General features: G+C 43.8%; 1 protein-coding gene and 1 non-coding gene across 2 annotated transcripts in view; both read right to left on the reverse strand.

The window, feature by feature from the left end:
- Positions 1–25251, reverse strand: part of LOC124799042 (C-Maf-inducing protein-like) — a 939973-nt gene that overhangs the window by 840953 nt on the left and 73769 nt on the right. The window lies entirely within an intron of this gene.
- Positions 2273–2344, reverse strand: Trnai-aau. Its single transcript has one exon. It is a non-coding gene; the product is annotated as a tRNA-Ile (tRNA).

The following is a 25251-nucleotide window of genomic DNA, read 5'->3' on the forward strand; positions in this document are numbered from 1 at the left end:
GGAATAGTGTCTACCACGATCATTTTTTAACCAGATATACTTCAAAATTACCTCCATCACGTAACATTTATTTAAAGTTGATACTTACGTTTTTCAAGGTCAGTAATAATAAGTATCAACAGCTTAAATACACGTTTCACAGAACTCCGAAGATGTAACTGTTCAAGTAGTACTAGAAATTCTCACAGTGCAGCGTAAGATCCCACACTGTTAGTCTGAAGCGTTACGAACCTAGTACGCACGGTGACTGCGAGAAAATGGTTCTCGCTATGCAGATACAGAAACGTATTTAAAGCGTTACAAATTTGTGGAGCTTATCCACAGAGGGTTAAGCTCATTTGTCACTTTCTGTTAGCAGGTTTCTTATTATTATTGGCAACAATACTGTTTCACGCTGACTTGTCCGTATTAGAATGTTTAATTTTTTTTTCATTGTAGTTAATTCATCGCTTGGATACGTCCCATGTTTGGCTCATCTCTGTCTCTCTTGAGATAAGGATTTACACGTTGTCTATGTGAGCAGTTTACAATATAGACAATGAGAATAAATACTGGATACTAGACTAGGTTTCACAATGTTTACTTCACTGTAAATTTAATTTCCTTTCCAGTCTATACTACTTATGGTCATGGGGAAGATTTCCTTAGGTAGCATCTTGAAAAAATACTGTATCTACATACATAGACGAGCCAACAAATGACCACTGCCCACTGCAAGACTGAATGGGACCTGGCGGCGCCGTGGCCACGTGACGCACCAAGGAAAGTATGTAACTGGACCAGAGACAAATGGTGTATCATTCTAGTGACAATACGGGACGCAAATTGGAAACTCACCGAAATAAGCGACTTCGAAAAAGGATAGGCTGTTACGATCCAGTACCTGCAGCATTTCGGAAACTGCAAAGCTGGTACGCTGATCGTGTGCTGCTGTCATGAGCATCTGTGGACTGTGATTACAGTACAGCGAAACCACAGGTAGACTACAAGTTATTGGATGTCCACACCCCATGACAGAAAGTGAAGGTCGGAGACTCGCCCACTCTTTGAAGCAGGGTAGATGGCGACCTGTGACAAATCTGACAACGGCGTACCATGCTGATGTACGCACGCTTGTTCCAGAGCACTCCGCTCACCGTTGAGTACGAGGTTGTGCACCAGACGACGTCTGTGTGTTCCTGTGTTGACCCAACGACATCGTCAATGGCATGTGCAGTGAAAACAAGATCGTCGAGACTGGACCGTAGATCAATGGAAACGCGTCGCCTGGTCGGATGAATCAAGTCTCTTGTTACACAAAATCGAGAATTGTGACTGGATACACCCTCAGCTAAGCGAACAGCTACTCGAACACACGCTACGCGCCGGATGCGGGCCCTTGTGAGCAGTATTGTGCTAGGGGGAGATTCGCCTGGGCTTCCATGGAACCTATCAACTACCTGAATACTGTTGCGAACCACCTGCATCCCTTCATGATTGATCTCTTCCCCGATGGTGATGGCAACTCCCAACAGGATAACTGTCCCCCTCACACGTCCAGAATCGTGGTCTGATGATGACAGTAATGAACTCACTTTCATGTCTAGGCCACCAAATTCGTCTGATATGAACTCTGTGGATCACATCCGTGATGCTGTCGGGTGCCAACTTCTTGCTCACTAACCATTTACCTGTAATTTACTGAAACCACATAACTAAATAAAAAAATGTCGTATGGCGAGGGCCTCCCGCCGGGGAGACCGTTCTCCTGGTGCAAGTCTTTCGATTTGACGCCACTTCGGCGACTTGCACGTCGATGGGGATGAAATGATGATGATTAGGACAACACAACACGCAGTCACAACACGCAGTTCCTGAGCGGAGAAAATCTCCGACCCAGCTGGGAATCGAACCCGGGCCCTTAGGATTGACAGTCTGTCGCGCTGACCACTCAGCTACCGGGGGCGGACACCATATAACTTATGCGTAGGCATCAGGTGCCACAAACTTCTGGAAACCTTCCAAGGCTTTATAAAGTCCATGAAATACAGAACCACTGCTGCATTCTATTCCAGAGGTGGACCAACACGCTCTTAAGCAGGTGGTCTTTGTTCTGGATCATCAATGAATATACTCTTAAGACAGTATACAGTGCGTGGCTAATGTTAAAACGTGCCAGTATTTTTTATCCCTTTCATTTACTGAGCGATGGGGAAATGACTGCGTATATGCCTGTTTAGTCGCCCTAAACTTTGATGTATATTTGCAGACTGGAGCGACGAACGAAAATTTGTACCAAGGCCGAGATTCGAACCCGGGTCTCATGCTCATTAGGCAGAAGCGCTAACCACTACGCCACCTTGGTACAGTAACTGTGCACAACTGCACGGACTGCACGGACTGCAGGTCTCTGGAACCATGTAGAGTAATTTGATTAAAGAACCCACGTTTGGATTTCAGGCAGGATTCCACGTTTCGTTCGATGATGTGGTGCTATTCCAATACGGATGGAGAGCCTCTGCTATGCTGTTCGAGAATAGTGGGGTGTACCATGTGGGCTTAGGCGTGAATGGGAACTTGGATTTACGAGGGAGACGTGCTAGGTTAGTCTGTGCAGTTGTGTATAGCTACTGTGCCAGGATGGCGTAGTGATCAGCGCATCTGTCTAGTGAGCATGAAACCTGGGTTGGAATCCAGGCCTTGGTACAAATTTTCATTCGTAGCTTCAGTCTGCAAATAGACGTCACAGATATCCGAGTCTTGAAAAGGTCTCTGAAGCCATATAGTTCCATTTGATAACAGAGCTAATCTTTGTTATTTTATGCCCGTGGAAAAACGTAAAAAACACAACTAAAGGATGACTGTACAGCCAGTAGCACTGTACGTAGGAACCTACATTTCTGCAGTAGGGCAGTAATTTAGGAGAGCCGCAGTCGTGTTCCTCACTGTTCAGATTTGTGTCTTTTTCCTACCAGGAGGAGGAGCATCAGCACCGGAGGAAACAAATACTTCCGCGCTCCGGCTGTTTTTACGAGGCCAGCCGCCGACAGTTCGGAAGCAAACGCGCGGGACCGGCAGGAAGCAGAGACGCGCAAAAACATTTCGCCAAAAGAAATGAGCGCCTCCGGCAAAACAGGGCCATTAGCCGGCCGTCAGTCACGGGAAGCGGCGGCCATTAGGACTGGCGTGCCAAGGCCCAGACGGATACGGCCTCCAGGCTGCATCGCGGCGTGCCGCGCTCGACCACGTGCGCACGTTGTGCTGTGCTCGCCGGCTGGTAAACAAACACGATTGCGGTGTCTGAGGCACCCTGTTTGGATGCTGCAAGCGTAGCTGAACGCATCATTCTACTGCTCGACGTCGGATCCAACGTCTTGCTGCATCAATAACCTCCCCATCATCCACGTACTGCTTCCTGCGGAGTGCATCCTTCATTTGGCCAGACAGATGGAAGTCCAAAGGTATGAAATCTGCGCTATAGAGTGGATCAGGAAACAACAGTCCAGTGAAGTTTTGTGAGCTCCTCTCGGATGCGCGTACTTCCTTGAAGCCATGCGTTGTCATGGGGAAGGAGAAGTTCGTTTGCATTTTTGTGGAAACGAACACGCTGAAGTCGCTTCCTCAATTTACGGAGGTGTCACAGTACACTTTAGAGCTCATCGTTGCACCCTGATGGGGGACATCAAACAGAATAACCCATTCACAGTCCCAGAAGACCGCCACCATGACTTTACCGACTTTGAACTTTTCGTCGAAGGAGAGGTGGTGTGGATTGCCGTTTTGTTTCTGGATCGAAGTGATGAATCCATGTTTCATCGCTTGTGACTGTGTTCGAAAAATATTGTCCCTATCAGCACCGTGAGGAAGACGCTGTTCCGCACAGATGATCTTTCGTAGCTCTTTATAGTCTTCTGCTAGGCGGCGAGTAACCCATTCCGGCACACAGCTTCGAGCACCACAATTTGTGGGCGAGTGTGTCAGCACTGCTAACAGAGACGTCCAGTTGAGCTGCGAGGTGTCTGTTCGTGGTCGATCACCTCGAATGAGTGTGTCTGCACGTTCCAACATCGCAGGAGTCACAGCTGTGCGCGGGCGGCCGGCGCGTGGGAGATCGGAGACGTTTTCGCGACCTTGTAATGATGACAGACGCCTCACCCAACGAGTCAGCATGCTTTTGTTCACTACCAGGTCTCCGTATACATTCTGCAAGCGCCTATGAATATCTGCGATGTTCTGGTTTTCCGCCATAAGGAACTGAGTGACTCTTTGCTTGGAACGCACCTCCGCTACAGACCATTTTTAAAGCTACGCATAGCGCCATAACATATTGGAACATCATGAAACTATAGGGTCTAAAGTTGGAATATTCCACGCCGTCTCACAGCAATTTCCACATTTTTTTCAATGGAAATTGACCGAGGAAAAAATGTTTTGCATTACTTATTGAAGGCTCTTTGTACTAACCCCTTAAGTGGGTATTTTTGCCGGCCGCGGTGGTCTCGCGGTTCTAGGCGCTCAGTCCGGAACCGCGCGACTACTACGGTCGCAGGTTCGAATTCTGCCTCGGGCATGGATGTGTGTGATGTCCTTAGGTTAGTTAGGTTTAAGTAGTTCTAAGTTCTAGGGGACTGATGACCACAGATGTTAAGTCCCACAGTGCTCAGAGCCATTTGAACCTTTTTTTTTTTGGTATTTTTGGTGCGCTCTCGTCTGCCTCAGCGGGTAATTTCCCTTAGTGCCGGTTGGCGCAATCGCACCAAGTGCCTTGCTCAGTCATTAAAACAATTCTTTATTGCTGTTAGTTTATGTCTGCTGTCATGAGACGTCAAAATTCCGCGGCAGTTTAAATGCCACGCCACCGAGACGTGTGCGCGACAGAAGGCAAGTTTGCAGCTGAGTGTCGCCGTATGGTGTTCTCTGGAAAACAGGACCTTTGAATGCGCCTGGTGCATTGGGGTAGTTTGTCGGCTCGGCCCGTGGGAGGGCAAATGCTCGCAGGACATAATGTGATATCGACGGACTGTAGGAGGCTGTTCTCTCGGGCCTTGGGATTGCTGTGTTGTATGGTTTCTTTGTAAGAACGGTACTACGGCTGGTTTTAGGCGACAGAGTCATCGCTAGGGACGCCAAGCTGAGAAGGGCGTCACAAGTGTAAGATTTGTATACAGTAGCCGGCCGGAGTGGCCGTGCGGTTCTAGGTGCTACAGTCTGGAGCCGAGCGACCGCTACGGTCGCACGTTCGAATCCTGCCTCGGGCATGGATGTGCGTGTGATGTCCTTAGGTTAGTTAGGTTTAATTAGTTCTAAGTTCTAGGCGACTGATGACCTCAGAAGTTAATTCGCATAGTGCTCAGAGCCATTTGTATACAGTACACACCACAATTAGTAGTGGTGGAATCGGGTGCCAAATTGAGAGGGGGTACCAGGGGCGTCCAAGTGCAAGATTGTAGCGTTACGCGTATTTAGGGGAGCTAATCGGCCGCCCAGTATTGGTACGAGGCAAGATGAATTTGTTGTACGGCGGAGCGCAAGCTGGCCCAAGTCTCACGGTGCGCTGAGGCAGTTACGGCTTCCCGCTAGGTGACCGGTACGGGCGAGTCCAGGTACAGAGACTAGCAGCGTCGCCGGAAATAGGAAAAATCCCATTTTTGACAGCTGTCGCTCGCATAACCTTTGTGCGGGAGACAATGTTCCAAGAAATGGCAGAGTGTCAGACAATCTTTAAGATGACTAAGCTACAGCTCTTGAACTTCGACAATAAATCACAGTTACATATTCTAGCAAATCTGAATACACTAACGATCCCAGAAGAACAAGGCGCATCCAGTGACACAGAAATACTTCAATATCTTCAAAACTACAGAAGTTAAAATTTCACAATGAATAAACATTTGCACAACGAATCTCTGAATTAACAACTGTTAATCGCTTAATGTAATTTCAACGAACGATATCTCAGGTGATAGTATTGCACTATGCCATCGTCGCTGAAAGCTATGTAGTACCTGTCTATTTCATTTATTGATTTACGACATCTTTTATATCTTTTGCGTTATGCAAATGTTTGTCAGTACGTCATATACTTCAAAATGACACAGCAAATAAACACAAGTTGTATGATCTAAACCCATCTCGTCTTGTTCTATGGCGTTCCATGACCCATACTTCAGACTCCCGTTGCATTGTTGAAACACTTCGTCCCACAAGAGCAGCAGTTTTCCACATGGATGCATCACATTCTTTCATGTCAATAATGCGCCCTCTTTCAAACACACTGATCTGACGGTACCGTTCGCACAGAACAAGTCTCCAAGGCATTCTGCACGTCTACTCAACTCACACTCATGGTGACTAAGATGATCGAACTGAATGTACTACAAAAAAAGAATTCAGTTTTATTTTCACATAATCACAGATCGATTTCTGTGTGAAACATTTCATTAAATTATTGTGGAGGGAGGAGTGGAACTTCACATTCTGCATAGTACCAATAATGTCTTTTCGAAGGCCATGAATACGAATTTTTGAAAAAGAGGTTGAATATTTTGTTATCAGCTCCTTATTACCCAATTTTTTAAGTGGTCATAAAATATAATCCTCCATTTTCTAGTGGTATCTATTATACTTTCAATTTTTTTTCAAACTAGTCCTTGTTGCTTCTACTGCTGCTCGATTGTGGAATCCGATTTTCATACCTCGCACTCAAAATTTTTCGAATTATTCTTTTCTTTCCTGTCGAAATTACTACTACTACTACTACTACTACTACTACTGCTATTATTATTATTATTACTTCTTTCCTTTCTCAGACGTTATATGTGGCTAAAAATGGAAAGTGACGCGGACCTTGATCAAGCGTGACTTCCTTTAAACTGTACGGTATATGTTACGTTTCATTTAGGAACTTTCGGGTAATTGAACATGTATCAATAATTACAGATTTCTGTAGTTGTATATATACGTTTGGATGTAGCTGTATTGTGTTGATGTACTGGTGCATATTGTGTGGTATGACTCCTGTAGTTGATAGTATATTTGGTATGATGTCACTTTTATCCTGATGCCACATGTCCTTGACTTCCTCAGCCCGTTGGATGTATTTTTCAATCTTTTCTCCTGTTTTCTTCTGTATATTTGTTGTATTGGGTATGGATATTTCGATTAGTTGTGTTAATTTCTTCTTTTTATTGCTGAGTATGATGTCAGGTTTGTAATGTGGTGTTGTTTTATCTGTTATAATGGTTCTGATCGAGTATAATTTATATTCATCATTCTCCAGTACATTTTGTGGTGCATGCTTGTATGGGGGAACGTGTTGTATGGCAAGTTGTTGATGTATTATTTTTGCTACATTGTCATGTCTTCTGGTGTATTCTGTATTTGCTAGTTTGTACATCCGCTTGTGAGGTGATCTACTGTGTCTATTTGTTGTTTGCAAATTCTACGTTTATCTGCTGTGGTATTGGGATCTTTAATAATATGCTTGCTGTAATATCTGGTGTTTATTGTTTGATGCTGTATTGCAATCACGAATCCTTCTGTCTCACTCTATACATTCCCTTTTCTTAGCAATGTGTTGGATGCGTCTTGATCGATGTGTTGCTGTGTTAGATGATACAGATGCTTGCCCTGTAATGTTTTCTTTTTCCAATTTACTTTTTTTGTATCTGTTGATGTGATCTAAAGGGTTGTAGAAGTGGTTATGAAATTGCAATGGTGTAGCCGATGTATTTATATGAGTGATTGCTTTGTGTATTTTGCTAGTTTCTGCTCGTTCTAGAAAGAATTTTTTTAAATTATCTACCTGTCCATAATGTAGGTTTTTTATGTCGATAAATCCCCTTCCTCCTTCCTTTCTGCTTAATGTGAATCTTTCTGATGCTGAATGTATGTGATGTATTCTATATTTGTGGCATTGTGATCGTGTAAGTGTATTGAGTGCTTCTAGTTCTATGTTACTCCATTTCAATACCCCAAATGAATAGGTTAATATTGGTACAGCATAATTATTTATAGCTTTTGTCTTGTTTCTTGCTGTCAATTCTGTTTTCAGTATTTTTGTTAGTCTGTCTATATTTTTCTTTTAGTTCTTCTTTAATATTTGTATTATCTATTCCTATTTTTGTCTGTATCCTAGATATTTATAGGCATCTGTGTATGGGTCTGCAATGTAACTGTTAAATAATTTAGTTAGATGTGAATGTGTTGAGGTGAACTTCTTTAGCCAGAAATTTGCTATTTCATCTTTTCCAGGGGCTTTCCAATTGTGAGTAGAATTAATTGCTTGGGTGACTTCATGTTGCAAAATTATCACATCAGGCATTTGTGGTGTCATCTTGTATGTGTCTGTTTCTGCTTGTATCAACCGTGCATGTCTGATATGTTGTACCGGGTTTGACCATATGTTGCTCCAGAAATGTTCCATGTCTGTTATGTTTGGTGGATTGTCTATTTTAATGTGTGTGTTATCTATTGTCTGGTAAATTTTTTTTTGGTTTGTGTTGAATGTTTGGTTTTGTTTCCTTCTATTGTCACTTTCTTTTGTATCTTCTAAGTCGTTATTATTATTATTATTATTATTGTTATTGTTATTATTATTGTTGTTGTTGTTGTTGTTGTTATTGTTATTGTTATTGTTGTTGTTGTTGTTGGTTATTGTTATTGTTATTATTATTATTATTATTAGTAGTAGTAGTTTAGGTTGATGCAAAAGTTTGTAGCATTTTCGTTTTGTATATTTGTATTCCAATTGTTATGGGTTTATATATCGATTGTCATTTTTATTTGTATTTCACTGTTATTTGCGTTTACATGAAATCGGAAAAATTCCGACATATTGTTCTGTCTTAGTTCAGTAGAGGGTTGACAGTAGCGGTGGCATCCCGAAACATTTATGTCGTGTATGGGGATAATGCCATTGAACAGAGCAAGGCAACAAAATTGTTTTCTCGTTTTGAGGGGGATCGTTCTGACGTTAGTGAGTCACCACATTCAGCAAGAACCTCAGGGTTTGTGGATTAATGCGTTCAAGCGATCTTGATCAATGATCCACGTAATGTACTCGAGAACTGGCAAGTGTGAAGAACTGTGATCATTCCACCATCGTGCGACGTTTACATGCAGTGAGTAAGGTTCAAAAGTCGAATGTGTGGGTACCGCATGTTGTAAGCCAAAACCGCAAAAATCAGCGGGTGGCCATATGTGCATGTCTGCTTGCTCGTCATCAATTGACTTGTGAACAACACCGAGTATTCCTGTCCTGCATCGCTACTGGCGACGAGAAGCGGTGCGTTTATGCTGGCGTAAGGAAAGAAAAGGAATGGTTGAGCCCAAACGAAGCACCCCCTCCCCCCCCCCCCCATCCACAGAAGATAATGTTATGCATCTTGTTTCCCCGAGGTGTAACCATCAGTGCTGACATTTAGTGCAACATCGGAGACGTCTTGCAGACGCAGATTAGATTAGATTAGTACTTGTTCCATAGATCATGAATACGACACTTCGTAATGATGTGGAACGTGTCAGGTTAATAAAAGGTGTCTATACAAGATATTACATTAGACGAAATATTACACGACACTCAATATTTTTAATTTTTTTGTGGGGCTGGGGAAATTACCCACTTACTATATCCAAAAATTCATCTAATGAGTAGAAGGAGTTGCCATTAAGAAATTCTTTTAATTTCCTTTTAAATGCTATATGGCTATCTGTCAGACTTTTGATGCTATTAGGTAAGTGACCAAAGACTTTTGTGGCAGCGTATTTTACTCCCTTCTTAGCTAAAGTTAGATTTAACCTTGAGTAGTCAAGATCATCCTTTCTCCTAGTGTTGTAGCCATGTACACTGCTATTACTTTTGAATTCGTTCGGTTTGTTAATAACAAATTTCGTAAGTGAATCTATATATTGTGAGGCTACAGTGAAGATTTCTAGCTCTTTAAATAAGTGTCTACAGGATGATCTTGGATGAGCTCCAGCAATTATTCTGATTACACGCTTTTGTGCAATGAACACTCTTTTACTCAATGATGAGTTACCCCAGAATATGATACCATACGAAAGCAGAGAATGAAAATAGGCGTGGTAACCTAATTTACTGACATGTATATCGCCAAAATTTGTAATGATCCTAATAGCATAAGTAGCTGAACTCAAATGTTTAAGCACATCTTCAATGTGTTTTTTCCAGTTCAACCCCTCATCAATGCATACACCTAGAAAATTTGAATATTCTACCTTAGCTACCGATTTCTGATCGAAGTCTATATTTATTAATGGTGTCATTCCATTTACTGTGTGGAACTGTGTTTTGTCAAAGTTTAATGGGAGCCCATTTGCAGAGAACCACTTGATGATTTTCTGAAAAAAACATTGTTTACAATTTCATCAGTTAATTCTTGTCTGTTGGGTGTGATAGCTATACTTGTATCATCGGCAAAAAGTACCAGCTTCGCATCTTCGTGAGTATAGAATGGCAAGTCATTATTATATATTAAAAACAGCAGAGGCCCCAAGATCGAACTTTGCGGCACCCCATTCTTGATTGTTCCCCAGTTTGAGAAAAATCACCAGTTTTTTTGCATGTTATGTGAACTGCTTATTTCAACTTTCTGCACTCTTCCAGTTAGGTATGATTTAAACCATTTGAGCGCTGTCCCATTCATACCACAGTACTTGAGCTTATCTAGTAGTATTCCACGATTTACACAATCAAAAGCCTTTGACAGGCCACAAAAAATCCTAACGGGTGACTTCCGGTTACTCAGAGCATTTAACATTTCATTAGTGAAAGTATATATAGCATTTTCCGTTGAAAAACCATTCTGAAAAAAAACTGACATTTTGTTAAAATTGTATTTTTACAAAGGTGTGAAGCTACTACACAATATATTACTTTTTAAAGAATTTTGGATAACCCAGTCAGAAGAGAGATTGGGCGGTAGTTGTTGACATCAGACGTATCCCCTTTTTTATGCAGTGGTTTAACAATGGCATACTTCAGTGTATCTGTGAAAATACCCTGCTTCAGAGAGCTATTACATATGTGGCTAAGAATCCCACTTATCTCTAAACCAAGAACAATGACCATAAAGACTGCGTGAAGTGATGCTGCTCTACGATAACACCCGCACGCGTTCTGTTAGAGTGACAAAAAACCCTATACAGCAGCAGGGTTGGAAAATCATTCCTCACCCACTTGATCTTGCACCCCTAGATTTTCACCCATTCCGCTCTCCATCGAACAACCTTCAAGAAACATCCTTTGCTAATGCAGCTGCACTCCGAAAACGGCTCAACGAATTCTTCGCCTCAGAACCAAGTGATTTCTACAGTTGCGGAATTGGAAAGTTACCCCAGCGTTGGCAGGTTGTTGTAAATATGTGGAGAATTTATAACTGTTGACAAAAGCCTTTGTTATTGTGTTAATTAAACTTAGAAAGGCTAAGAACTTATGCAACAACTTATTATTATTATTATTATTATTATTATTATTAAAGGTATACACTGGGGCACACTTGTATGTGGCACCAGAATAAGATAAGAATATTAATAAATTAAAATGAAACTAGGATACTATTAACGATGAATGTCCCTAGTAAGCTCGATAATGTACATCGCTGACTGTGCGCGACCGCAGAGCCAAAGATACCGCTTTGTTGGAGTAAGAGAGTGCTTGTCGCACAGTCATATGTAGCTGTCTGTGAGTGAAAGACGATGAACTGAGCAGTTTCTGTGGTGTGCTTTGTGAAGCCACCAATAGTTAGATTAACGTAGGTATGTCAATACTGTTGAACATGGAAGCAGAAGTCTTCAGGAAAATAAGGTAAATATTTAAATAATTATGATTTTTGTTTTTGCCAGCGCGTTAGTATAGATGAGTTGGTTGATAATTTGTAATTGTTGATAACTCCAGAATGTACGTAAACTCTTTTGAGAAAAAGACTAGTTAGATATTTCATTTTTGTAATGGTTTTTGTTGTGACTTGGCGAGACAGCCAAGCCACTACGAGGTAGCCGAAAGGCACGCGTTTAAGCTCACGCAGGCTGGCGTGAGGTCTGGAACAGGTAAAGTAATTGAGACTAGCAAAAAAGTACGTAGCTGCTGGAATACTTAATTTTAATCCATAATTGGTGAACATTGGTATGACGGTACATGCATCACAAGATAAATAGCAAATGATAATGGCGCCTTGCTAGGTCGTAGCAAATGACGTAGCTGAAGGCTATGCTAACTATCGTCTTAGCAATGAGAGCGTAATTTGTCAGTGAACCATCGCTACCAAAGTCGGCTGTACAACTGGGGCGAGTGCTAGGAAGTCTCTCTAGACCTGCCATGTGGCGGCGCTCGGTCTGCAATCACTGATAGTGGCGACACGCGGGTCCGACGTATACTAACGGACTGCGGCCGATTTAAAGGCTACCACCTAGCAAGTGTGGTGTCTGGCGGTGACACCACAGTTTTAAGATTTTTTAACAGAGCTGTATGTAATTTGATGTTTTACACTTATATTGGATTAATGAAGTTAGATAATACTTGCTGTTTAAATCTTATTATTTGAGAAACAAATGTGAGTAATGTAGGTTCACTTGTCTTATGTTTTTCAAGAGTCAAACTTAACTTGCAATATAATTTTGCTAAGAAATTCACCGTAATCAGTACCGCCTCCCAGTCCAGAATTTTTTTTAAGAAGTTGAATTTTCTGAAATGTTCTCCTTCATCAGCAAAAAGAATTTGAAGTATTATGGCCAGCACTGTACACTGCTGAGCCTGTAGTTAGCATATTCATATTGTTTTATGTGAGACCAGAATATATCGCGTCACTCCGTTGCTGCTCTAGAGGTAAGAGAATTTAATTTACTTGTTATGTGCACAGGGACCAGAGGTATTAGTTTTGAACAGGGCAAGATGATTCAGTGCCTAAGGGGCGGAATGCATTTTGCAGTGACTGTATTTCTTTATTGGTATTGGGAGTTGCATTGCCCAATCTGTTCGCGTAAAGTTTTGCTTACAACAACGCAGAGTAATCACACCACTCATTCCTTTTATTAAAAGATTCTACAGTTATTATTATTATTATTATAAATCATATTACGGTCTACCCGTCGGGAGGCCCTAGTCACACGACATTTACATTTATATTTTATTGTATTATTATCATCGTATACACTTATGTGGCACACTGGAGGTGACGGTAACTTACATTTGGGGGAGGAGAGTAAAAGAGACACTAACGAATTCTGACCTATCCCCCCTCCCTCTCCCAGAATCGAACCCTGGACCCGTGCCTGCAATAACGGTCAGTCTGTCGACCCGAGCGCCAGCTACAACTCTTATGTTCATAAAACCGAGACGTTATTAAATTTCAGTACGTTTCGGAAACTCGAGGCAGTCGTCATCATCTGTGATGAAAATCGCATTTGGCTTGCTGAGTGTACGCCTCTAAAAGCTGTTAGTAATGCTGACATTTATCAGTAACTGGAGCAAAGTAAGTCATCTCGCATAGTCAAAAACCATGCATCACGTTCACCCAGTTACCTGCGACTTTTGACAGCAGCTCTGCAACACAACCGTATTGTGATTCTTGGAAATTTCCCGGCGTAAGGAGTATTCCATGAAGTTTCGGGACTGCAGCTGGATAACGTCGATTTCCTGCCACGATACTTCGGCTGACAACCATTCAACCATCTTCAGGCGAATGTTCTACACTGGAGATTGCTAGTTCATATCGCTACCTTCATACCAAAAATAGGCACGGAGAAACATGCGCAAAGGCAGCAGCTGCATGAGCGGCCTGTGTCGAGTTACGCCTTCTCTTCGAATAGTGCTATGGCGCATATGCGCATGCATAATGTGAAACTACATGCGCGCTCTCTGCGGGCGTGCGCACTCGCGGAGTTAAAATTCAGATGTCAAAACTAATGAAATTAAATGTTACTAGAAGTGACATTGGTCAAAATGTTTTCTTTCTGAAAAAATTAAATAAATAAAACTCAAGTGGCAGACTCTGCAAGAGAGGCGCTCTGCATCGCGGTGTAACTTGCTCGCCAGGTTTCGAGAGGGTGCGTTTCTGGATGAGGTATAGAATATATTGCTTCCCCCTACTTATACCTCCCGAGGAGATCACGAATGTAAAATTAGAGAGATTAGAGAGCGCACGGAGGCTTTCAGACAGTCGTTCTTCCCGCGAACCATACGCGACTGGAACAGGAAAGGGAGGTAATGACAGTGGCACGTAAAGTGCCCTCCGCCACACACCGTTGGGTGGCTTGCGGAGTATCAATGTAGATGTAGATGTTACCACGCCTTATCCATCATCACGTTTAATAAGATTTTGTGCTAAACGTATTTCCACCGCTTCATTAATAACTGAATCCCGGAAGGATTACGTCTAGGCCAAGATTTTCGTGGCAGAGTAATCCATGTAATGTCCTGTGGATATACAATGCTCCACTGTGGCTGACTTACTGGGCTGCTAAAGGCAAGTGTGGCAATCTTGTTCAACGCTTTTTTCACGCACTGTGCGTGTTGTCCGACCAATGTAGGCTTTGCCACACTGACAAAGGATTCTCTAGATTCCAGCCTTCCGCAATCTCAGGCCTTCCTTTGCCGAACCGTGAAGAACAGAAGTTTTTGTAAGTGGGTGAAAGATTACTCTGACAATGTTTCCTTAAGATTCTGCTTCATTTCGACGGAATATTGCGGACGTACGGGCTGCAATCTCGGAACTTCATGAGGCAACGGTTTTCAAGAAGGGCCATGTGACGGATGGGCATAGTATCTTTAACGTCAATCTGTTGTACATGCATCAAAAAAAGTTTTGCATCACCCCGGGTCCCAGAACTTCTGAAGATAAATGTTGACTATGGATGTTGTATCACAGACAAAGTCCCTTTGATTGTTCAGAGATGTCGCTAAACGCGCCCAAAGATGTAAACAACCATACATGAGCAGCGCCTATTAGAAGGTGGGGTCCGACAACCGATCAGTTCCAGTCATTCCACCAGAAAGGAGGTACATGGCTCGTGTTTGTTGTTCAACCATGCCTAGACGGTCAATACCGCGGTTCGATCACCTCCGCATTGTTACTTTCTGCCAGGAAGGGCTCTCAACAAGGGATGTGTCCAGGCGTCTCGGAGTGAACCAAAGCGATGTCGTTCGGACATGGAGGAGAGACAGAGAAACAGGAATTGTCCATGACATTCCTCGCTCAGGCCGCTCAAGGGCTACTACTGCAGTGGATGACCGCTACCTACGTATTATGCCTCAGAGGAACCAACGATGTTGAATAACTCTTCTTGTGCAACCACAGGACGTCGTGTTACGACGCAAATTGTGTGCAGTAGGCTGCGTGATGAGCAACTTCACTCCCGACGTCCATAGCTAGGTCCATGTTTGCAACCACGACACCACGCAGCGCGGTACAGATGGGCCCAACAACATGCCGAACCAGAAAATCGTCGGAGACGTGTTTGGAGGCAACCCGGTCAGGCTGAACGCCTTAGACACACTGTCCAGTGAGTGCAGCAAGGTGGAGGGTCCCTGCTGCTTCGGGGTGGCGTTATGTGGGGCCGACGTACGCCGCTGGTGGTCATGGAAGGCGCCGTAAAGGCTGTACGATACGTGAATGCCATCCTCCAGCCGATAGTGCAAACATATCGGCAGCATACTGACAAGGCATTCGTCTTCATGGACGACAATTCGCGCCCCCATCGTGGACATCTTGTGAATGACATCAGGATAACGAAATCGCTGGAGAAAACTGGTCAGCATGTTCTCCAGACATGAACACTATTGAACATGCCTGGGATAGATTGAAAAGGGCTGTTTATGGACGACGTGGCCCACCAACCACCCTGAGGGATCTACACCGAGCTGCCGTTGAAGAGTGGGACAATCTGGACCAACAGTGCCCTGATGAACTTGTGGATAGTATGCCAAGACGAATACCGGCATGCACCAATTCAAGAGGACGAGCTACTGGGTATTAGAGGGTAGCGGTGTTTACAGCTATCTGGACCACCACCTCCTAAAGGTCTCGCTATATGGTGGTACAACATGCAATGTGTGGTTTTCATGAGCAATAAAAAGTGCGAAAATGATATTTATGTTGACCTCTATTCCAATTTTCTGTACAGGTTCCGCTACTCTCGGAACCGAGGTGATGCAAAACTTTTATTGATGTGTGTACAATTATGGAACATGTTTTATCGTCAAGAATTATGACATTTTTGAAGAATGAACATTTTCCTGTAAAAAGCAACATGAATTCCTCCATAAGATCCACATCGCTGTAGACAACGGCCCTCAAGCTTATGCCGAGTTCCTTGAGTCTACGAAGGCGTTTGACATTATCCCACACTGCCGTTTAGTGGGAAAAAAAGCTTAACTTGCATCGGACAAGACTTGCGACTGGTTCCAAGACTTTCTTGCAGGCAGAATTCAACACCTCGATCTTACCGGAACAAAATCGACAGACTTAAACATAATTTTTGTAGTACCCCAAGTAACTGTGATAGGTTCGTTAGTGTTTGGAAAGTATACAAATTATCTAGTCGAAAACATGCCGTATCTCCTTAAGAATGTTCGCACAATGTGCGTTAGTAGCAACACCAGAAGACAACATCGATTTTCAGAATCACGTACAGAGGAATGGTATAGGCTCAGGCAGTTGACACTTAACGTACATAAATGTAACATATTGCGCATGCGCATACTTAGGAAACTGAATCCACTACTGTGCAGGTAGACTACTGATGACAAATTGTTGGAACAGTACTACCGTAAAATGTCTACCATTAACTACCCATAGCGGCCATAAGTGGAGCGACCACATAAAACAAATGGTTCAAATGGCTCTGAGCACTATGGGACAACTTCTGAGGGCATCAGTCCCCTGGATTTAGAACTAATTAAACCTACCTAACCGAAGGGCATCACACACATCCATGCCCGAGGCAGGAATCGAACCCGCGACCGTAGCAGCAGCGTGGTTCCGGACTGAAGCGCCTAGAACCACTCGCCCAGACAAATTCGTAGGAAGAATCTTAAGGAAATGTAACTCATCCACGAAAGAAGTGGCTTACAAGGCGTTCGTTCGACTGATTCTTGAGTATTGTTTATTAATCTGGGACCCATATCAGTTAGGACTAATAGTAGAGATAGAGAATATGCAACGTGGAGCGGCGCGCTTCGTCGTGGGATCGCTTACTCTGCACGAGAGCGTTACCGAAATGGTCACCGAACTCCAGTGGTAGATTCTACCAAGAAAGAAGTTGTGCGTCACCTGGATCACTAGTATTGAAATTTCGAGAGAGTACTCTCCGGGAAAAGTGAAACAACATAGTATTTCCTCCAACACGCATCTCAAGGAATGACCACAAGGAGACAATTTGGGACATTAGAGCTAATGCAGAGGCTTACCGACGGTAGTTCTTCCCACGCGTCGTTCGCGAATGGAACACGGAAAGGGGCATCGGTTACTGGTACCAGAAGTGCCCTCCGCCACGCACCGTGAGGTGGCTTGCGAAGTATTGATGTAGACGTAGATGTTTGTCGTTCGACATAGGTGACAGCTAGTTAGGTTATGGAGACGACATCTGATCTAGTCGTACAGGCTTCGGTATATGGGACATAAACCGACGCGACGGACCGGAGCGTCTCTCATCAGCGTGGCGCCACCTGAGTGGCAGCCCCAAATGGCCGCCGGCGACCACGCCCAGCCAACGCAAACGCGAGGGCCCCGCGTGACGAGGCCCGGCCGACCGCGTCGCCACACAGGCCGTATAATACATACGGTACGACACGAAACAGGCGTTAAAAGGGGCTTTCGGAGGCCATTACACATAGTAGCGCACTGTTACTGCCATGTTCTATTCTAGGGAAACAGACGCTGCTAAAGGACACACCAGGGCTGTTACATATCGGATTTACTCGTTACTGAGTAACGATCATTTCACGTGACTCAAAAAACTGTTTCGTTAATCGCCTGCCTTCGCTCGTTACTCAATCACAACCAGCACTGGCCTATGGATATACCAAGTCGCTCCCCGCAGTATGACGCCGGGATTAACACTGGTGTGAATCATCAGTAAACACTTGCGGGCTAAGTTGCCGTGGTCGATCTGTAGAACTTCTTCTCCCTGACGTTTCGTTCTCAACTACGGAGAACATCTTCCAAGGTGAGTCGACGACTGGCTGCTAGGAGCTGGGGCCGCCGCTTATATGGAGATCGTAGAGGGCGCCACCGCACGTCACGTGGCGTCGATGTGCAGCTATCTCTGGCTATCGTCTGTTCTCTCGATTGCAGGCAATCGATTGTCACGTGATTGATGCAACGTCGACCGCCATATCTTATCCAATTTTAATCCTTCTTCTTTACGATTAAAATTGTATTGATGTTTGTGGATTTCAATTGCCTCTCTATACATACGTGTATAATAATGCGACGTCCTCGCTAGCACGCTTATCTCACCAAATTTTATTTCTTGATCTCCATCCTTAAAAACACGTTCCGCTACTGTCGATTTGTCGATATGTCCCAAGCGACAGTTTCTTTTGTGCTCCGTCAACCGTGTATTGATGCTTCTTTTTGTAGTTCCTATGTAAACCCTGCCACAACTACACGGAATATTACATACCCCTGTGGTGGCTAGGGGGTGACGAGCATCTTTTGTTGATCTTAGGCATTCACTAATTTTCTTAGTAGGTCTGAAAATAGTCTCCACCTGAAACTTGGCTAGTACTTTCCCAATGCGATCCGTGATGTTATGGATGAACGGAAGAAATACTTTTCCAGCTGATGGTTGTTGCTGTCTCCTATTTTTAGGCATTTTTCTACTTGGGTGAAGTGCTCGGTTAATCTCGTTTTTCGTATAGGCAACAGAGGGGGGTCATAAAAACACTAGTGGATAGGGCCAATAATATTTGTGAACCAGGCTACTTACAAGAAGAACTAAATTATTTACGAATGGCTTTTGCGAAAAATGGTTATACGAAAAACGAGATTAACCGAGCACTTCACCCAAGTAGAAAAATGCCTAAAAATAGGAGACAGCAACAACCATCAGCTGGAAAAGTATTTCTTCCGTTCATCCATAACATCACGGATCGCATTGGGAAAGTACTAGCCAAGTTTCAGGTGGAGACTATTTTCAGACCTACTAAGAAAATTAGTGAATGCCTAAGATCAACAAAAGATGCTCGTCACCCCCTAGCCACCACAGGGGTATATAAAATTCCGTGTAGTTGTGGCAGGGTTTACATAGGAACTACAAAAAGATGCATCAATACACGGTTGACGGAGCACAAAAGAAACTGTCGCTTGGGACATATCGACAAATCGGCAGTAGCGGAACATGATTTTAAGGATGGAGATCACGAAATAAAATTTGGTGAGATAAGCGTGCTAGCGAGGACGTCGCATTATTACACACTTATGTATAGAGAGGCAATTGAAATCCACAAACATCAATACAATTTTAATCGTAAAGAAGAAGGATTAAAATTGGACAAGATATGGCGGTCGACGTTGCATCAATCACGTGACAATCGATTGCCTGCAATCGAGAGAACAGACGATTGCCAGAGATAGCTACACATCGACGCCACGTGACGTGCGGTGGCGCCCTCTACGATCTCCATATAAGCGGCGGCCCCAGCTCCTAGCAGCCAGTCGTCGACTCACCTCGGAAGATGTTCTCCGTAGTTGAGAACGAAACGTCAGGGAGAAGAAGTTCTACAGATCGACCACGGCAACTTAGCCCGGAAGTGTTTACTGATGAAGACGCCGGCCGTGAAAGCCTACATGGGATGACTGCTGTAAATGTCCAAAACGTTGGGAGAATGGGACCTCTCATGAGGTAGACGCCATACCCGTCGACGCTGGGCGTCTGAGGAAATTCACAACCGCGATTCGCTGCTGATCTCAATGTGATGCCATTCATCGATCACGAAAGGGCTCAAAACGTTCGTGTTGTAGTGTTAACAGCACCTTACGCATGGGACGGTAATTCCCTAGTCTGGCTGGTGCTACTCTCCGACCAATGGTCCAGGGAGTTCATTACTTGTTACTGATGAACGGATTACAGCGTGATTCCCACACAATAGGCAATCCTCCCTTGTCATGGCTAGACATGGTCGACCAGAGCCTTGACAAGTATGTCTGCCCTCATGTTTTCATGCAATCCAACATCAGGTCACTGTCCGAATTCCCTACGACTCTGGGCATTGAACGATTGGACTAACCGGCCAAATGGGGACCATCAATGAGACCGACACCTCTCAGACTATCAGGTGCTGACACGGCTGTCTCACAAGAGTCTCCGCATCCTTTACAATGATCACTTAATATCTGACGCTGATCACGTGCGTTATACTCCGAAGAGCAAAAGAAACTGGTACAGCTGCCTAATATCGTGTAGAGCCCGCGCGAGCGCGCCAAAGTGCCGCAGCACGACGTGGCATGGACTCCACTGATGTCTGCAGTAGTGCTACAGGGACCTGACACCATAAATCCTGCAGGGCTCTCCATAAATCTGTAAGAGTACGACGGGGTGGAGATCTCTTCTGAACAGTACGCCGCAAGATAGCCCAGTTGTGCTCAATAATGTCCATGTCTGGGGAGTTTGGTGGCCAGCGGAAGTGTTTAAACCCAGAAGACTGTTCCTGGAGCCACTCTGTAGCAATTCTGAACGTGTGAGGTGTCGCACTGTCAAGCTGGAAGTGTCCAAGGCCGTCGGAATGCACGATGGACATAAATGGATGCAGGTGATCAGACAGGATGCTTACGTACGAGTTACGTGTCGGAGTCGTCCCATCTCACTCCGACTACATCATTACAAAGCCTCCACCATTTTGAACAGTCCTCTGCTGACATATATGGTCCATGGATTCATGAGGTTGTCTCCATACCCGTACACGTCCATCCGATCGATACAATTTGAAACGAGACCAGTCAACATGCTTACAGACATTAATATTCCAATGTCGGTGATGATGGGCCCAGGCGAGGCGTAAACGTTTGTGTCGTGCAGTCATCAGGGGTACACGAGTGGGCCTTCGGCTCCGAGAACCCACATTGATGAAGTTTCGTTGAATGGTTCTCACGTTGACACTTGCTGGTGGCCCAAGATTGAAATCTGCAACAATTAGCGGAAAGGTTGCACTTCTGGCACGTTGAACGGGTCTCTTCAGCTGTCGTTGGTCCCGTTCTTTCAGGATCTTTTTCCGGCCGCAGCGATGTCGGACATTTGATGTTTTACCGGATTCCTGATATTCACGGCACACTCGTGAAATGGTCGTACGGGAAAATCCCTAGGTCGTCGCAACCTCGAAGATGCTGTGTCCCATTACTCGTGTGCAGGCTATAACACCACTCAAAGATTGATAACCGGCCATTGTAGCAGCAGCAACCGATCTGACAACTGCGCCAGAGACTTGTCTTATATAGACGTTGCATACCACGGTGCCGTATTCTGCCTGTTTACATATCTCTCTATTTGAATACGCTTGCTTATACCAGTTTCTTTGGTGCTTCAGTGTATAGCATACCGGACCTGCCAATAATACTAAACAAGAGAACACCACTAAAGCTCTCTGGTGGCCGTTCTACCAGTCACAGATAACTGCAGTTGTAATCATTTATATACTCGCTGTTCGTGTACACGTGTAGTGAGTTTTTCGTCAGGCAGTGTATACACAACTCCCGCTCCGTCATCGATGGCACCATTCATTTGTCAACGAACAACAACGCGTGCTCACGCTCGGCAGTAATGGCATGTTTTAGTGATGTGAGAGAAATTCAGGATTCACTCGCAAGCGCGCACTGAAATAAATCCAATGGCAACAAATGAAAATTGTGGCGCACCGGGACGCGAACCTGTATTTCCCGCTTTACGCAAGCGTTTCCGAGCACGCTTTCCGTCCAGCCCACATTCTCAACTTGTCGCACACTACCCATGAAGCGTCCATTGTCCATTATGCTCATTGCTCGCAGCTTCACCTGATTATGTATCTTTTAAGGCACTATGCGGAACGACGTTCGGTAACGAAAGTAACGAGTAACAAATAGTTCGTAAAGGGTATGTATCTGAATTATACCTTATACAAATGATGCAAAATTTAGTAGTTACTTTTAGCCCTTTGACACACATTCAGCAAATGTTTCAGCTTTCTGAATAAAGGATATAAATGAGTCCCTGAATATCAACCACCGACAAGCGCTTGATATTCAAGAATGTGTCGGTGATAGCACTGACATTAAAAACGCGTTGAGAATGGAGAGAAAAATGTTCGTTACTGTCTTAATTTTGTCAGTAGCAGTTTTCGTATTATAAAAACATCAATTGCGGCATGTCTACGGAGCCACAAACTTATCGTCTACAGCCATGAGAAAGATCATTTTTTAAGCCACTAAAATCGTATTACGACAATGAATGTACGAAAGTCACTCGTAACACAAAGGAGCAAAGAAGATCAACAAACTCACATTTAGAAACATGTTCAAGTACGTAAAGGTGAAAGCGACAACACGAGCGATCGCAGAAAATGGATTCCGTTCAACATCCGTTGCGACGTGCACCGACAAATAAGTAAAATTTTCTCTATATTAGCAGAGAAAAGCAGCAGTTTCTGTTTTAACCATCTTAGCGCCTATAAGGGCATTGAGTGACCGTTCAGGGGCACAGACGAGAATACAAATTTTGCTGTAACTTCAAAACTGTCGCAATATAAAAAACAGTTGCATCTTAGGTTCACTACGAGAAAGAAAATGGAAAAATTGAATTTTGTGTGTTGTATGTTGTGGATGAAAGTTAAGTCCCCCTAAATTTCTAGGTCGTCGAGAATTCCAGTGAAATAAACGTTATTTGGTTCCCCATAATGGTTGCATTTATTACGTGGTATTTGTGTTATGTCACAGCAAGATGCAGTAGCGGACAGAGGCCCCACATTCCCGATGGCGTGAGATAATGCCAGAATACCATTATGAAAATTAAAAATTAATTCAATGGAAGCCTAACAACAATCACTGAACCACTTTTTTGCACTGCTCTCCTTCCTTTGCACCTCTCCCTTGTTTGCTTCTCTCCTGAAAGTCTGTTCTACTATTACGTATTGCATTGTATTTTTAGGTAACATGTCAGTGTAAGGCCAGTAAACCCCGATCACACATGTATAAAACAGCTATAAATGTTTGATTATTTTACATATAAGTTAATGTGTTAAATGTATGACGTTAAGCATGTAAGCGAGAAAAAATTTGGAAGAACTTTGACATTATGTTTAAAGTTTGTTGAAAGTTACCATGCGTGCTCAGTATCAATCAACAGATAGGTATAATGTGCGTAGTTTGCGCCCCGTTTTATGTAAATGCTATTTTCTCACACAATTCTATATTTATGAAGACACTATCTCCAAACTGTGTTGCGAATAATAGACTTAGTATTAAAAAGCAGGAAATTAAAATGTCCTGTCAGATGTTGAAGCTTTACTACATGAACGGCGAATATTAGTAAATGATAACCGATTTTCCTTTCATCACATTAGGGGGAGGGGTGCCATCGGGAAAATTTTTAGATAATTTTGTGTAAGGGAGATTGAAATGAAACCCGGTCACTAGTGTAAAGAAACGGTAACGATTTTATTAACTCAAAGATGTCGTTATACACAATACACATACTCAAAAATAGTCGCCAGAACTGTTGGCACATTCATCCCATTGCGACAATAGCCGGTCGGTTCCACCCTTCAAGAAGCTTATAGGCTGCTGTCGGATCCAGGCCTGGACCCACTCACACACTTCGTCGTCCGTTGCGAATCGATGCCCGCGAATATCTTCTTTTAGAAGTCTCAACACATGAAAGTCACTCGGTGACAGGTCAGGACTGCACGGTGGATGTTCCAGCGTTTCTCACCGAAACTGCTGCACTGTCGTCTTCACCGCACTGGCCGTGTGTGGGCGGGCACTGTCATTCAGGAGGATAGCGCCATTGGACAACATGCCTCGGCGTTTCGACTTGATGGCTCGTCTAAGGTTCTGTAAAGTGGCTTGATAACGCTGGTGGTTCTCCGTTCCTGCTTACTCGTCTACATTTTCGGCAGTGGACGATAACTCGTGTGACCATCTTCTCTTCGGCGTGAAACCACGCTGGCGCTACGCAACATCAAACGGTGCGCGCGCGTCAGTCTCTCTAGCAATAGATGGCGCCACCATACCACGCGTTACGTGGTGCCACATTACGTGTAAGACAAAGGTAGACGCACGGAACAAGTTTCATTTGAATGAACCTCATACTTACAGTTTGTGGAAAATCGCAAGTGCTGTCATTCTCAGGTACTGGAGGAATACGGCCTGGCTAATATGCGCACCATGAGTTTCTCTGCCTCAGGATGTGTACACAGTTTCTAACTGGAATCCTTTTCTTACTGTGTTAGCCTTCAACGTAAGATTACATCTCTTAATGAGTAGATTAAGTCAGCATTTAAAAATTTCTACATTTGGTCAATAATTATATGAAATACTGAAAATTTTTTGTCGCCCCTGCAATCAGTCAGATAGGCAACCTGCAACTGTGCATTGGATTAGCTGTTCAATAACGTAAGGTCAGCCGAATCTGATCCGAAGATGAATCGGGTCTATTTTAAAAATTTTGTCATGACCGTCACATACGAAGTGGTATAGAAAGTGCTGTCACATAGCCGTGACTGTTGGAACTCTGTGTATAGGCTGGAACGTGGGAAATGGTTCAAATGGCTCTGAGCACTATGGGACTTAACATCTGAGGTCATCAGTGCCCTGGAACTTAGAACTACTTAAACCTAACTAAGCTAAGGACATCACACACATCAATGCCCGACGCAGGATTCGAACCTGCGACCGTAGCAGCAGTGTGGTTCCGGACTGAAGTGCCTAGAACCGATCGGCCACCACGGCCGGCGAACGTGGGAAAGATTGTTTGGTGTGTTCGATATTGTGTTAAAAGTTTTGGGAAGGTTGTGCTGTTTGCGGTAAGTGCTGTAAATACTCTTGTTAGTAGAATAGCCTTGGATTCAAATTAATATACCCCTGATAATTCGTGTAGTAATTTGTTCCGTATTCGTTATACAATATTTTTATGTACGGGCCGAGGATGACATGCAAAATGCAATGAAAGTTAGTGGGAAGGCAGAAGTCAGTGTCGCATAGCGGAATTGTTTGTGATATGGCATTCCTGTTTACAAATACGACTGCAAACTGTTTCTCCAGCAAAAGTAAAAGGTGGTCAAGCGTA

This window comes from Schistocerca piceifrons, chromosome 5, assembly GCF_021461385.2.
Source record: "Schistocerca piceifrons isolate TAMUIC-IGC-003096 chromosome 5, iqSchPice1.1, whole genome shotgun sequence".
Classification (NCBI taxonomy): domain Eukaryota; kingdom Metazoa; phylum Arthropoda; class Insecta; order Orthoptera; family Acrididae; genus Schistocerca; species Schistocerca piceifrons.